We start from the raw sequence: 13,796 nt of genomic DNA, 5'->3' as shown, positions 1-13,796 counted from the left end.
AAGAGTATTTATTATATAAAAAGTTGAGGCATTTTAAGCAAGTAGTAGTAAAAGTTTCTTTTTATCTGTCAATAAAAGATTTGATGGAATTAATCATCCGATATTAGCATTGTTTAACAGAAAATATTGTAGATGATTTGTAACAGAATTTAACTTCATAATTTTGTTTTGAATTCTCACACATGTACATATACATTCACAGGTATACACACAATTATTTTTAGATGGAGAGATGGTAAAAAGCATTTCACTTATGGAAAACTTGTTTGAAAACTATAAGGGGAAGACTAAAAATATTTCATAAAAGGTAAAGTTCTCAAATTAAGCAAACTCTTGCCTAAAGAATACAAGACCTTCTAATATAACAAAAAAAGCATGTTTTTCACCCCTTGATAAATACAAAGCCTAAAAGCAAAGCCAGGAGATATAAACTTAAGACAAGTTTATTACTTACAGCAAGTAAGTACAACACTGGGAATAAGTCCTAAAGCAATCTGTCTCCCTGAACAAAGATAGCAAAGGGCTTTTATTGGGAAACTCATTCATGTAGAGGTGTTCAGACTCTTTTTAAACTTTTTTATCAATGAATAATAATTATAATTATTCAGAATATCATATTTCATTATGGCTTATTTCTATATGCATAGAACATAATTTGATTGATTTTATTCTCCAGTACCTCCTCACTTCCTCCTCCCTGCCCTGACTCCTTCCTCTATCTGACTTGTCTGCATTCTATTTTCATGATTTCCCCACCATTCTCCTTTTTTCTGTTCGCTCCCACATGTAGGAGAAAACATATGACCTTTGAGTTTCTGAATCTGACTTATTTTCCTTCGCCTGATGTTCTCCAATTCCATACACTTTCCTGTAAATAACATAATTTCATTATTCTCTATGGCTGAGCAAATCTCCATTGTGAATATATCACATTTTCTGTAACAATTCATCTGTTGATAGACATCTAGGCTGGTTTCATAACTTGGCTATTATAAATTGTGCTGCTATAATCACAGGTGTGCATATATTGCTATAGCATGTTGACTTTAGTTTTTTTTCTGTAAAATACCAAGGATTGGTTATAGCTGAATCATATGTTGGGTCCATTTTTAGTTTTTTGAGGAACCTCCACACTGATGTCCACCATGGCTATATACTGACCTATAATCTTGAGTTGGGTATTCTTAAGCATGCTCAGTTTGAGGTCATATATCAAATTTTCAAAACTAGTGAATAATAATGCTTCTGGGCAGAGAATTTAGTATTATAATGGGCAAAATGTACTATGGGTCAATTAAAAGCTGTGAGTCAGAGTGATGGCAATTTTGGTTGGATCCTTGTAAATTTTTCTGGGGGTCCTTATCCGAAACAACAACTTTAGAGGAATTAATACTTTCTGTAGACTTTATATCAAAGGACTTCCAGATTTTTGGAGAAATGCTGTTGTGATGGTTAATCTTGGTTGTCAACTTGACTGGATTGAAAGATGCCTAGGAAATTGGTAAGTCACATGTCTGGATGTGACAGTGAAGGTGTGTTTTAGTTAGCTTTGTTTCACAATGACCAAAAGACCCAATAAGAACAACTTAGAAGAGGAAAAGTTTATTTCAGCTCATGATTTCAAAGGTTAAGTCCATGATCAGCCAATTCCATAGCTCTGGACCCGAGGCAACCAGAAAGACGAAGAGGGAGAGGGAGAGAAGGAGGGAATGGGAGAGGAAGAGGGAGGAAGTGAGAGAGAGAGGGAGACAGAGTTCATTTTGGAGACAAGATATAAATACCATAGGCACAGCCCCAGTGACCTATTTCTTCCAGCCATACCTACCTGCCTATACTTACCTCCCAATTCATTCATATCAATGAATCAATCCTGTCATAATCTAATCATTTATAGCTGTCATAATCTAATCATTTCACCTCTGAATTTTCTTGTATTATCTCACAAATGAGCTTTTGGGGGACACCTCATATCTGAGCCCCAACAGGGTGTTTCCAGAGATGACTGGTATGTGCATGACCCACGGTGGAAATACCCTCCAAGAATATGGGTGGCACTGTCCCATAGGCTGGGGACCCCAGTCGTTCTTGAGTGGGTACAATGTTTGCTACTGCCATTGCTGGTGTGGATATCAGACTTCAGTCTGTGAATGTGAACTGTCCCAGCAACTCTCTGGAACTCCCAGGTCTTCTGCTTTGGACTGGGTCTGCATCATCGGACTCCAGCTCCTGCAGACTGGTCAGTCACTTGGCTCTCCAGCCTGCAGACAAGCACTGTGGGACTATCCAGTCTCTGATTCTGTGAGACAATCTAGTAAGTCCCCCCTTATAACTGTATGTACACTCTGTGGTTCTGCTTCTCTGGAGAACCCACACTAACAGAGTTGTCAGCTCATGATATAGATATTTTAAAATCTTTTATATCTTTCAAAAAGAACTTCTTCCCAGTAAAGGTTAGTTTTTATCATGATAGACATGTTCCAGCTATATTAGGTTAAAAAATCTAGAGTTTTGGGAATTTTAAAATAAGAAAGGGATGTTTCCCTTATTGCTTCATTCTGTTTGTTTGTGTTGAACTTTATTTGAGCCCTGTGTTCCTGTAAAAGACCTGCTCTCACATATTCTAAGAGGCCTCACTGATACCCTGCCTCAGTGGTATAATTCCCTGTTTAGAGGCTGCATTCCCAGATCCCCTTTCTTCAAAGGAAAAAAATGGCCTTTTAAAAATATTATTATAGAAAATTTTTGTAATGGAAACACTGCAGGAACTTTTTTAATAAGTATAAAACTGGTCAACATCCACAGAGTAAAAATAACCAACTGGATCTTTATCCAATAACGACTGAATTTCTATTAATGAAAGTCACTAGAATCTTGTCAGACCTACAGAAGTTAACTTCTGTCTCTGTCTATACAATTTTGAAAAACAGGCAAAGACAATGAAAGGTATAGACCTCTTTAGAATTCGGTAACCCTGGAAGAGTTCTTTAAATACCTAGAATTCTATTAAAAGGATGCTCAATAACCTTTTGGTCCGTTAGAAACTTTTTCACATTTCTTCCTAGCATATTTTAATATTATAATATTAAAATCTGTAAGAAAAAAATCTGTACACTAAAACCTTGACAGAGAATATAATCAGCAATGATGTACTATCGTACTGGTTATGCATGAAATATTATCCTTCATCTTTCTATCTCTATGTATACATGTTAATACACATTCTAAAAAGAAGTATATATGCATATGAAATACACACATATATGTACATATTCTTACATACAAGCACATGTACATATAAATGGAGGTACTTAGAAAGATGTATTCCATCCACTTTTTCTTGAAGAAAAAGAACCTATACTTTAGCTTTGGAGCAAGATGTGCACACCCTAGAGAGCTAGGTGTTTGGGACACAGTGCTTTGACTTTCATAGAAAATGCATCTACTAACTTATGTCCTTTGCTCACTAGAGGCACCATAGGAAACCCTGAAGAACTGAAATTATGTGACTTGTAATTATGGCTTGTACTATAATGCACACTTGAGCCCAACTGCCACTCCCTCAACCACCCTGGAAATGTAAACAGAAGGTTCCCACCCATCTCTCTGAACGCTTGCACACAGGGAAGACATGTTCTTCTTGTTCCTTTATGTCTTTCCTGGAGTTCTTAATCTCTGAGCGTGGGACCCCAGCACCAGTAAGTTTAAGGCTCCTAGATGTTCTAATTTGCATTGAAGATTGAATTACCCTGCATTAAGTTTTCACAATTCTTCGGAGAGCTAAGGTTTCTTTTAAAGTTCTTTGTAATCCTCAAAGTGAACATACCTTCTGTGAAAGCTGTGATTTGATCATGGAGAAAGTTATAGACTATTAGAACTAAAAGGGATTAGTGGCTCAGAAACGAGAAGGAACTTGTCCAGAGTTACTCATCCATTTGTTGGCAGAGCCAGGGATAGAACCCTGTATGTAAAGCAGAATTTTAAGATGATCCCATGACCTTCAACCCTTCAATCCCATGACGTGTTACCTCTACAAGGAGCCTGTCCTTGACCAAACTCCGGTGAGGCTCCTTTGAGCTTGATCTTGGGCCATGTCCTACAAAGCCTGATTTAAACAAGAATTCTGCTAAGTCAATTAGCTAGAATCTCCTACCATTGATATCTGATCATCTACAAATCTGACCAAATTTCTCACCTTCTACTATCCCCTAGGTAATGTCTGACCTCCCTGGTCGCCTTCAGAAGAATCCTGTTAGGTTAGTTTAGCCAGAATCTCTCCTTACTACTAAGGGTTCCTCTTAGTAATTTTCCATCCACCGTTCCTTTCTATAAATTTCCAGTTTTCTTTGTATTCAGAATTGAGCTCAATCTCCCTCCCCTTATGCAACCCCACCCAGTAGTATACACCTATCTTGATAATCCCTTCTTCAATAGAATCTTCCTTCCTGTCTTTAACAAGTGTTATGAACATGAACCGAGAAGATTATCGAGGTGGGCTTAATCTAATCCCCAGAACCTTTAATAGCAGCCAATGGCAGAAGTCAGAAAGACTCAAAGCATAAGGAAGATTTGACATGATAACAGTTCTTCATTGTGGAGATGGAGGGGTCCTGTCAAAGGCCGTCCTGTGACCTTGAGAAACAGAGAGGGGGTTCCTGATCCACAGCTGGCAAAAAGAGGGAAATTTTAGACCTATAACTGCAAAAAACTGAATTTTTTAAACAACCTTAAAGATCAAGGAATAAGTTGATCCATAGAGCTTCTAGGTAAGACCTCAGCCTGGCTGACACTTTAATTTCCATCTTGTGAAAGTCTAAGCAGAGAACCCAGCCAAATCCCCTGGCACTTCTGACCTAAGGAACTGTGAGATAATCAATACATATTGTTTTTGGCTGCTAGGTTTGTAGCAATTTGTTTTGCAGCAGCTAAGTGTGTCTTGAAGTCTTTTCTTTCACAGTATTTGGCATCCTCATAGACTGGCAGGAAGTTAGTCCTTCTGTTTTGCTTGTGACAGTGGAGTAGATCAAAGGGGTGAAGGAATTTTAGATGTGCTGTTACCTCTGCTAATCATAACCCCACTGCCACTGTTGCATGGGTGGTAGGAGTTCCACCTTGTAACTGGATGCTTCACATTTATTACTTTCTTTGCTTCTCAACAACTATCTGTAAGAGCTAGAGGAATTTTTCATTTTACAGATAAAGAACTTCAGCCTCAATAAGGTAAGTGAGTGGCCCAAATCATGATGCTAGGAAGTGGCAGTGCGGTGTAAATGTCCAAGTCCATTGTCCAAACTCATGGTTTTGTTCTGATGACGTCTAATGATCATGTATTCTTTGGAGGGTGGCTGGAACAAAGTTTCATGAACTGGGTGGCTTAAACAACAGAAATTTGTCTCTGGGTTCAGGTGCTGGAAGTCCAAGATCACCATCAGCAGGATTGGTTCTGAGGGTAGCGAGGGAAGGGTGTGTTCCGGGATTCTCTCCAAGTTTCTGGGACTTTGAGGACAATCTCTGCTATTCCTTGGTCTGCAGATTATCATCTTGACCTCTGTTCTCCCTTTCACATGGCATTCTCCCTACACATATCTATCTACCTCTCTATCTAAATTTCTTATTTTTATATAGAAACAGTCATAGTGGATTAGAGCTCACCCTAATGATTTTGTTTTAACTTGTTCACCTTCCAAGACCCTCTTCCCAAATAAAGTCACATTCCTAGACCTGGGGAGTAAGACTTCAGCATCTTTTAGGGGGATGCATTTCAACCCTAAGACCTTAAGCTCTGGTTCTTACCTTAAAGGCAAGAGAAACGTAGCTGTTTGCAGATGTGTATTGCCTTGCCCCATTAATCCTAGACTTGAAGATTAATATCTGCATCCAGACCCTGGGCAAAGGAATAAAAGGAAACTTGTGTTTTCTCTTCCTGCCAGTTCACTCTTCCTGTTTCTTATCACTTCACTATCCTGTAGGCTGTCTCAGCCTCCAAGATGCTAGGAAAGGGAAGTTGTCAAATCCCCCTGATCCGTTGCTAACTTGCCCTCTGCTTTGTGATGCACATCCTGTCTGTAGTTAGCAGAGCTGCAGAGAGCCCTCTTGTCCCTGTGGGGGAGTCCTGAGGCAGGAGGTGGGTTGGGCATCGATGGGGCTTCCTAGCAAGAAAGAGGCGTCTGCACACAGGCCAGAAGTCAGACAACCCTCGCTGCCATTATTTGACATGCTTCTTTCTCACTTTGCTGAAAGTGCGCCTGTCAGTAAAAACAAACCCCACTGTTTGTTCCACTAACACTGCCAGCCTGGCCTTATGCTAAGGACTTACATATAAGATCTCACTTTGAATTTTCATGATTACAATTAGAACTTGCACAGTATTCTGTACTTTGAAAAGCATTTCCTCATATGACCTTTGTTATATCTCTTTGAGAGAGTAGTTTATTTTCATTTTGTGGGTGGAGCAGTGACTTGCTTGATGTGCCCCCCATATGTGCTATGGGCATTTTTCAGTAGGTTCACAGAAGTAGCTGGGTTTCCATGTGGGAGCTGCTCAAGGCCCTCCTCCAGAGAAACTGTCTTATTCCCACCTGTTGTTGGGGATCTTTGGAACTTTCCTCCCTCTCAGGTGCATGTGGAAGGCAGAGGTGACCTAGGATCTCACCGCATCCTGAAATTCATGTACATACTCATCTCTGCAGGGACACATAAGCCTTGTGATCTCACTTTTGGAAAGAAACCATGAATATACTTTGATAAGCTCTTCTGAGGGTTCTACATCCTCTTTCTCAGTGTGTGTCACCCTCTGTCTCCCAAGGGAAAAGCCCAAGAAAAGCCTAGAAAACTCAACTGAAGCCCAATGCAGGCATAATGCCTAGCTGGAGATGCTACATAACTCTTTGCTACCTATTCTTCTATTATCACATTACACATCGCACAGAGTGATGATGGTCTATCTTTAGATGTTAGCAATGTATTTCTATACAACAAATCACCCCAAACTTAGCAGCTTAAAATAATGTACGTGTGTTATACTTCCTGTGAGGCAAGAATTCAGATCAGATTTAACTGGGTGGTTCTGACTTAGGGTTTCCCATGAGGCTGCTCTCAGCTGTCCCTGCGGTTCTCTAGGGCTGGAGGGTCTTCCTCCAGGCTCACTCATGGCGTGGGGGTAGTGGGTAGGGCTCAGTTCTTAACTGACTGTTGACTGGATACCTCAGTACATAGACCTCTCCCCTGGCTTCTCAAATGTCCTCGTTACATGGCAGCTGACTTCCTCTAGAACAAGTGTGCAGTTTTTATTACCTAACCTCAGACCATGGCTTTTGCTATCTTCTATTGGTCACACAGACCAGCCCTGGTCCAGGGTGGGAGGGGACCATACAAGGGCACTGTTTCAGTCAGCTTCTTTGCTTCTGTGACTGAAAGACCAGACAAAAACAATTTTAGAGGAGGAAAAGTTGATTTGGGGGCTCACAGTTGCAGAGGTCTCAGTCCATAGACAGCTGGATCCATTCCTTGAGGTTCACAGTGAGGCAGAACAACATGGCTGAAGAGTGTAGTGGAGGGACGCAGCTCACACGGATCCAGAAGCAGAGGGAGACTCCACTCGCCATATACAAAATATATACCCCAAAGGCACACTTCCATTGACCCGCCTCCTCCAGCCATACCTTACTTGCCTTTAGTTTCTAATCAATTAATCCCTATCAGGGGAACAATTTACTGACTGGGTTAAGGCTCTCATAACCCAATCATTTCATCTCTGAAAGTTCTTGCATTGGCTCACATACAAGTTTTTGAGGGACATCTAATATCTAAATTATAACAGGTATAAATGTCAAGAGATGGGTGTCTTGGGGCCATCTTGTAGGCTGGCTATCATCATTTGACTATATAGATATTTCACCTTTTTTGATAATTTCTCAAACATTGTATATTTAAAATATATATATATATATACTTTTGGCCTGGATTTATTTAATTTTCCCAATAAATCACAAGCCTCTCAAGGGAAGAGAATACCACATTTCTGGGATTTGTGTACCTACCCTGCAATCTTCCTAATCTATACTAATAAACCAAGCAAAAGGGACATTCCACAAATAAACATAAAAAACCAAGTTTTCATGGATTTGGAATGAGTATTCATTACATTGTAGATTTAAAATGTTTCTACTTAGGTAGCTACTTTACATTCTTGGCCTCCATGGTTTCTCTTTAAAATGGGATGCAGAGGAGAAAGGATTGGGCTGGATGTTCTTGGAGAATATCTTTCCAACTTCAAGATTTTCCCCTAAGCTATATGGGACCATTCTCACTTGAAAATACAGAAACAAAGGCAGAGAGTTAGAGGACTAACCAACTCAATGTTGCCAGGGCAGTCTTTGCAAAACAACAGAACTGTGATTTTGAGGTGGTTGGGCCACTTTTTAAATTTATTTTTTAAATACATGACAACAGTGGAATGCATTACACTCATTATTATCCATATACAGCACAATTTTTCATAACTCTGGATATAACGCATGTTCACGCCAAATTATGCCATTATACATGTACTTTTTTGCATTACAATTCTTAATATACATATATACCACAATTTTTCATATCTCTGTTGTATATAAGGTATGTTGTCACCAAATTCAAATCTTCATACATGTGATGACCATCACATTCCACCATCCTTGCTAATTCCCTTCCCCCTCCCTTTCCCTCCCACCCTTCTTCCCTTTCAAGAAATAATCTTCCTCCCATGCTCTCCCTCCCTCCCACACTTTGAGTCACCCTCCCTTATATCAGAGAAAACATTCGGCATTTGTTTTTTGGGGATTGGCTAACTTCACTTAGCATAATCTTCTCTAATGCCATCCATTTACTTGCAAATGCCATGATTTTGTTCTTTTTTAGTGCTAAGTAATACTCCAATGTGTATAAATGTCACACTTTCTCTTGTAGGTGTTCCACCCAGGGTCTGATTAAAGCTGGGCCAGCCTCTGGGCACACTATCTGTTGTCTGGAGTATATTAACATTACTGCTGCTGGTTCTATCACAACTACCTTCTCCTTTTATTTAGCACCTATTAATTGTCACAACCATTTCAAGGGTTTAAATTATCTATACGAGTCACAACAATCTCATGAACTTTAATAAAGTTTTAGCTGAATGATTGACCCTAAGCCACAAGGAATGAGGGAAGAGCAAGAGTTTGAAATTGGAGGCTGAGTTGAGGGTAAATGGAAGCAGAAGGTAACAGATGCAAAGGGACTTCAACCCAGCTACCAGCATAGTCTGGCAAGGCACAGAACTGCAAGATGTTGCCACCACCTCATGCTGAAAGGGTGAGGTGACCTCCAGGGACAACTGTGCAACCTTGACTCAAAAGTTATCTGACTGTATCTTGAACAGGTGGCCTGCTGCACTCTGAGCCAAGAACAAGATGAGAGGTTGGGGGGAATGCCACATGCTTGCTCTACATATGACATGGTGCTCTTGACTTCTAGGTTGCAGAAACAGCCACAGTGTTGGGGCTGGGAGAGAAGGGGAGACTTTGTATATAATATCCCAGAAGCAGGTCTGCATACTCTCTAGTCCATTCAGGCCCCTGCTACTTCCTTGAAGATTCTTGGCCTCCTTTCCTTCTATCTTATGGAATTCAACTCTCTTCTCCTGGGCTTGGGTCACTCACAGCCCAATGTCAATGCCAAACTCTAGTCTCTGTGGACTTCTGGTTTGGCAGGATCTCACCTTATCCTTTAATGTTCTCTACCTCCCAAAGGCCTGAGTAGCAGCCCTGACAATTTCTCAAAGAAACACCTAATTTTTCCTGAAACATGGGAGCCCAAAGCATAGGGGCCAGGTGGTTCACTTTAGAAATCAGTAGAAGTAGAGAGAAAAATAAAAATATATATACTTTTTATAAATTCGTTGGAGTTTCTCCAGCAAGAAGAAAGCAAAGCTTAATAGCTCATTACATTAGTTACGTTAGCCTTTCATCGATTATTTACGAAAGTCCTATGTACCTGATATGGTTTTTCCAATCCTACTTACAAGGGAAACAGAGGCAAAAGTCCTATCTAGTTCATGCATGAAGAAGCAGATCTGGAATTTGAACTCAGAAATGTATAAGCCACAGGCTGTGGGCCTCACAGTAGGAAGTACCTACCGCACACACTGACTAGATCATCTAGGTGTTTCCAAACATTTTCTAATCCTTGAAATAGATCCTACGGGGCCCCATTAAAAAATTATGGAACTGGCCCAGAAGATTATAGAGCTTAGATGTGGCAGAATCAAGAGGACTTGGGAAAGCCCTTGGAAGGCCTGTTTTCCTCCAGTATCCAAGGCTAAGAAGGAATGTCAAGTTCTGAGTACTGCAGAAATATTGCCCCTTGTCTTGACTTATTGTCTCCATCAGCAAGTGTGGTGAGGTGGAACCACACAGCATGTCCCTCCCACCTTCTATACACACCGCTCTGTTACTGCCACCTGCCCTGAGGCCAGCAGAACCATCTCACTGCTTCTCCATTCATGTCAAGGAAAGTCGCCATACAAAACCTAGGAGGACTGGGTGGTCACTCAGCTCCCAGACTTTCATTCTGACATCCTTTTGTGATTCCAACTCCTACTCTTCCCAAATTCTATCATTCTTCTACTGTGGTCCTTGGAACCTAGTGTCAATAATCAGCAATTCCCCTATACTCTTTTTTAAAAAAATATTTATTTTTTAGGTGTAGATAGACACAACACAATGCCTTTATTTTTATGTGGTGCTGAGGATCGAATTTGGGTCCCGCCCATGCTAGGTGAGTGCTCTACCATGAGCCACAATCCCAGCCCCTCCCCTTATACTCTTAACCTTTCCTTAGCATGTTGAATGGTCTCATGTCCTAACTGTATTAATGTTTTGCAATGAGGATTCTACTGGATGGCACCAGGCTCTGCTTTGTGAAACTATTCTATGCCACACAGCATCTTTGACCCACCTGTCCACTAAATACTAGTTGTGTTCCCTAGTGAAATGATGATGAACTTAACTTGTACCTGGTTCTCCCCGAGTCCCTTCCATCCTTGCAGTTCCCTTAAAGAATGGTTGATTTCTATCCAAAGGCCCCTTACTTTCTGGGCCAGGAGTAAAGTAGTTGTTCTCCTAGCTCCTATTGCTTCTTCCAGACATTCTGCTTCCCTCTTCTAACTGCTCCAAGCCAATTTTGTTTGCAAGACATCAGATATTTTTTTGCTTCTGATCACACTCCTCTACTGACCTCTAGATTCTCCCTCTCATTCCTGGAAGGATAGGACTTGGCTTCTGTTACCCTCTCCAACAGCATTCTTCTCAAATTCTTGGGGATTTTAAAGTCTACTCAGTTATATTTCCAATACCCTTGATCTCCTCCCCTTCAGTTTTGTCTTCTACGCTATTTCAGCCACTCCCACAGTCTGTCTCCAGATGGTGCCACTGAGAAAATAGAAACCCTTCCATGAAGTCAGTGTCAAACATTCCACCTTTGGGTCACCACTTTTTTTTTTTCCAGTTCATTTCCCATAATGTCTGAACTTCAACAAGTCTTTTGCTGCACAGCTTACACTCTATTGATCCTCCAATCTCTTTACTGTTCCACATAACCTGTGGCTACCTCATTGCTCCTCGTCACACTAAGCACTAAGCACTGGTCACTAGTGGATGGGACAGCCTTCATTCTGTGGGACTGTTCGAATGCCTTGGTGTGCTCTCACAGAGCATCTGCACTTTGTATTTGTGCTTCTCCAAGATGCCTGCAGAGTTAAAGCCTCGCCCCCTCGGAAGTTTTGTTCCAACATTTGTTTCATTGTTCACAATAAGGTCCATCCTGACCTCTGTATTTGAAATTGTGACTCACCCCAATAACATTATTTCTTATCCTCCTCCTGTGGTTTATATTTTCTCTGTTATGCTTATTGCTAAGATACTGCATATTTCCCTTTTAATTTATTCCTCTAAAATAGAAGTTTTATGAAGGCAGAGGATTTTGCTCATTGTAACCCAGTGCCTAGAAGAGTGTTTGGCGCATGGATCCATTATCCATTTATTGAGTAAAATCTAAGGGCAAGAATGGCATTTTGAACATAAGTGAATTGAACTAGAAAGTGTCCCCTTGTCAGTGCCCCATGTCATTTAAGATGAACCACAGACATGAATCCAGATGTGTGGAAATCATGGAATCCCCAGGCTTTTCTGGGGATACTAGTGGAAGCACAAAGAAGAGACTCTCTAAAACACTTTGGCCATACATTGGTCCTATCCTGGTGACTTTCAATATAGTATTAATTAACATTTTAGAAAAAGATAAAAATTCGGATAAACTGCGGCTACAGTGAAGGCACAGAACCAGCCTCATTGGTTTTCTACTTTTGCTCTCTTTTCTTCCTTCTCCATCTAAATCTGTCTTTCCATTTTCTAGGTATCTTTACATTTTCCCACCTTTTCTCTTTTTTTCTTTTCTGTCTTTCATTTTCTTACCTCTCACTCTGTTGACCTCTTTTCTCCTCTCAGCTTTCTCAAAGAACAAAGCAAATTATTTTTTGGAAAGAATTTTTAATTTCCGAGACATAGGAAAAATGAAATTGTCCCCTTTCCCAAGGTTCCCTTGAGCATCCTGTGCTTTAATGAAATAAATGGCCTGGAGGAAGTTTAGTGTGCGGAGGTCGGGTGGAAGGTCTGTCCGCGTCTGGGCTCTCTCTCTTCCTCCCTGCTTGGGCTCTGCAGCTCTAGGGGGATGAACAGAGCAGGGAAAGCTTGTCACTGGCCCCTTTTCCCATGCTACTTATGAAATAGAAATAAATGACACATGAGCCTAGAGATTTTGAAGAAAATGAAGGAGGCGGGAGAAACCCCTCTTGGTAGTGAATCTGGAAGCTGGTAGAAAAACACAATCTTCCTCCTGAATACCAAATTTTAATTTCCATGGATGAGTTGACCTGGGGGAGCCCCGTTTCTCTCCCTTCTCAACAAATTAGTCTACACCAGCTGTGAGTGGTGGAAGCAGAGGGACCCTTTTGATGTTGAGGCACCTGCCCCACCAGTGGGAGGCAGAGCTGTCTCATGCAAGTGTACTGCACAGAGTTTAGTGGTCCTCATTACCCAGTGGGGAAAAGACAAGACTTTGGGTTCAGGCAAACCTGGGCTCAGTCTTGCTGCATTACTTCCTGCCTCTGAAATCTTGAGCATATTACATAACTGCTTTGTGCCTTAGTTTCCTCTTGTGTCAAATGGGAACATTAGCAGTCTCTACCTCCCTGAGTTTTCGTAAGAACTGTGTAATTATGATGACAACCATGAGGATGAGCCTGAATTTTATGCCATTCATATTGCTAAGTGTACACATTAACTTGCCTAAAGTCTCCAGCAAAATTCTTGGCATGCAGTAGGTCCGACATACATTTTAGAAAGCATTATTATCCAGCACTATATAGGAGATGTAGACAATTACTTTGGGGAACATGAACATTTAAGACATACAAATCTTTCAGGTCACGTTTTTGTGATGAGACAGAGAAGTTTCAGTTTTCCTTGAATCTTGATGCAGAGAGAGGTATTTATCAAAATGGATTAGATTAGGGCTGCAAAAAGAAATAATTCCAACATATGATGCTTTATGCAACAAAGTTGTATTATTATTTACATTTCACGTCCAATGAGGGTCAGCCTGAGCTTCTGCTCATCATTGCTATTCAGAGCTTTTAGCTGATGTTTATTCTATCTTGACATCTGTTTCCACAATCACAAAAACCAGGAGGGCTGTGGTAGAGAAACATCAATTAAATGCCTCTA

Source organism: Ictidomys tridecemlineatus, chromosome 4 (assembly GCF_052094955.1).
Source record: "Ictidomys tridecemlineatus isolate mIctTri1 chromosome 4, mIctTri1.hap1, whole genome shotgun sequence".
In the NCBI taxonomy this organism is placed as follows: Eukaryota; Metazoa; Chordata; class Mammalia; order Rodentia; family Sciuridae; genus Ictidomys; species Ictidomys tridecemlineatus.
Note: the sequence above shows the minus strand (reverse complement) of the source record.